Raw genomic sequence first — 3,510 nt, 5'->3', positions numbered from 1 at the left:
CACAACATATATACAACAACAACTAGTCCACCTCAGTAACCAGCCAATTAGTAGTCGAACAACTACTGGATTGCTATTCCTATTAAATACGAAATAATGAGTTTGATATCTTCATCTACATTTAACGTGTTAGATTGAAATTGATATCAGAATTGGATTTGTAGACTGTTGAGTGCCACTGAAATATATGAAGATGAGGAGCTGCTTGTCATTAATCATGCATGACATCCTTTGGCTCAGTGTGTGTGATCATTAGGTTGGTTTCTAGGTTGGTTTCTGGTCAGATGACGGCATTGAGGAGATGAATTCCTGGAGGGCCCTCTACATTATTCATTCAGGACTCGTGTGTATCCTATTCTTAGAATAGATGCTTAATAGACATGTCCGCTCAGGTCGCTCTGTTCCCTACCTGTAAATGCGTCATGTATTTGTGAGCTAAATGTGCAAGTCTGGGACCAGTTTTGTTTGCCTTGTTCTGGCTCAAATGGGGATTTAGATTAGCCAAAAAATAAAATAAATTAGCTCAGAAAGCATCAAGCTACAGCCTACTTTATTGATAAACAACCCCTGGACACTTGTCAAGAAGGTCAGTCTCAGGACCCTGCTGTCTTCCTTTCCTAATCGTTTTAGATTAAAATTATTGACCCAGCTGGAAAAGTGATTAATTGGTTTCTCAATAGCATTGATTTAGGGTTCTTGCTCCGGCAGAAATGGGGCGGAAGGCATATCTAGGGCATTAGATCTCTGGGGGACCATTAGGCCTTTTGGCTTTATCTGGGTTAAAGGCATGACTGTGAATCTTAGGCTGGAGTGGTGAAGACACCAAAACATGCCCTAGAAAGGTAAAACGGCCAATGTTTGCTCTCTCGTTCACTGTAAAAAAATATATATTTTTTGAAGCTGTAAATAAAACAAGATTATCAGAGTATGTTTTACAAGAAAATGCTATTTCAGTCTTTCTGTTTGTGTTACTTGCAGTTCCTTCGTAATTATTTGTGAAATATAATGGCAAATTTATAGAAAAAAATAATTCGACAAACGGCACATAACACACTGAATAAAATGTAATAGTTATATGTTCAAAGTAAATCCAACATCAATTTTTTTGCTGAATATCTGTTAAATGTAATCTTTAAAACATTTACCCATTTTAATACCATACGTTATAATGTCAGGATGCCTAAATTTACCTACAATAATTGATTTTAGATTTTTATTGTTTTATATTAAAGGGTAAGTTCACCCATGTTATTCCAAACCTGTCAGTTCATCTTCGGAACACAAAAATTAAGATATTTTTATGAAATTCGAGAGCTTTCTGACCCTGCATAGACGGCAACGCAACTGAAATGTTCAAGGCCCAGAAAGGTAGTAAGGACATCGTTAAAATAGTTAAAATAGTAAAAAAAAATGTGTCAGTTATGTTGCCGTCTATGCAGGGTCAGAAAGCTCTCGAATTTCATAAAAAATATTTTAATTTGTGTTCTGAAGATGAATGTAGGCCTTACAGGGTTTGGAACTAAATGAGGGTGAGTAATTAATGACAGAATTGTCATTTTTGGATGAACTATCCCTTTAAATGCGCACAGACAAAAAAGTATAGAATTTAGTAGCTGTTTATGTTATCAGCCATAAAGTTGAAATAATCATTGGCTTAACAGTATCAGTCAGAATCAGCCGTATCAATGAATCCCCAAAATATAATTATTTAATGCCAGATGTATGTTTTTGTGACTTGTTTATCAGTAATAGCTGTAGCTAATACAGTATAGGTAACCCCTTGATATTCAGATCTTTTGGGAAATAATAGGAGGAACACAGTTGTTTTTCTCCCTGAGAGCGTCATACTTTCAGACACACAACTAAAGTCCAGTCAGGCTATTCCCACGAGGGAGGAAGAGCTAAATTGGTATAAATAACTGAGTAAGCCTTCTCGACCCAGTCCTGTCCTCACTCAGGCTTCTTTGGGAGAAGACTTTGTGTCTTTGTGCTCTTTCTGAAGACCTGAGACGACCGACATGGGCTGTGCTTATGTCATTGGGCACGAGTTGTTGGTTGTGTGCTCTGTTAATTGGTCTCCGTTGACATTCAGTACTTTGAACACAATCAACTCATGCATAAAAAGCACCTTGACTAAATAATTAAAAATCTAAATCTTGAAAGTCCAAGTCCTAAAAAAAAAATCTTAATTTATTATCTACTTGAATTCTCTATTTAATTGGAAAGATACAAATCTCATATAATAAAAATTAATCATGTGAAGTCATAAATTATTATCAAAAGACTTTCAAAGGAGGATTTGGGCCATTTACAATGAGGCTGCATTTGATAGACCTTTCTGCAAAGAGAAAATGTCCCCTTTTGAAGTCTTGTGGATGAACTCTTGTGCCAATATTTTCATTCTCTTTCATTCTCTTTGCACATCAATGGATTGCTCTTTGGATCAGAGCCCATTATAAACACACTGACATCACAACTGACTTCAAAACTTTAATTTTGAATCTTTAAAAAGGTTGCTATTTTATAGAATCCCAGTTCAATATGCAGAGACGTCTCTTATATGCCATTAGGAGGTTGATTTCTCCCCCAAATGTTAACACTATGAATCTGTCGCCCTAAAAATCGCTCCTATTGGTTAGATATCCCAACCATCCCAACCCAGCAACCTATAGTATGAGTTTGGGGCAGAGCTAATTGTTTGTTTGACCAATTACAGATGAGAACAGATGCAACTAACATTTCTACATTTATGATAATATTGACAATGAATTTGCCTAATTTATTCTTAAAGTGCTTATTAGTTAACATTATAGGTAATTATTATCAACACAACTTCCGTAGCTATTTAGTCTGTTAACGAAATACATTTATACAACCCATTTCTACAAACTATAATTAAAATACCACATTGAAAAATGACTATATTATTAGTCATGCTTAGAAATTACTTTGGCTCATACATATGAATTTATGAAAAGATGAGTCAAGCAAGCATGACTCACATTTCTTCAGAAAATGTAAACATCATTACATAAATTAATAAATGTATTATTATTCAAATTTTAAACCATTCAAATAGTGTTGTTTCAATGTTTATATTAAAGAATTTAATTAAAAAAATAAAAAAGATAATTAATAAAAGCTATTAAAGTACTTTTATACATGTATGTACTTTAACGAAACTTCACTGTAAGAAAAAAAAAAAAGTAGAAAAACGTTACAGGTAATTTTCTGCCAAGACATTGACCTTTACATTTATGGACATTTCCTTAAACCATACAACACAACACCACACAGTGCAATGCATAATTTAAAATACAGGTAAAACACCTGTGAAAAATCCCATTATATTAACACAGTGCATTATGTTTTTAGAGTTTAATAGAACATCAGGTTCTACTGTGCAGGTAACAGTAGCAGAATCATATAAAAAAAGAAATAAGGAGCAGTTAAGATGTTCTGATGGCAAGGTTTGATCATTATAATGGCGATGGTTATTTTTGTATCTGA

The sequence above is a fragment of the Sinocyclocheilus anshuiensis genome, unplaced genomic scaffold (genome assembly GCF_001515605.1).
Source record: "Sinocyclocheilus anshuiensis isolate Anshui unplaced genomic scaffold, SAMN03320099.WGS_v1.1 scaffold387, whole genome shotgun sequence".
Classification (NCBI taxonomy): domain Eukaryota; kingdom Metazoa; phylum Chordata; class Actinopteri; order Cypriniformes; family Cyprinidae; genus Sinocyclocheilus; species Sinocyclocheilus anshuiensis.
This window is presented reverse-complemented; position numbering follows the sequence as displayed.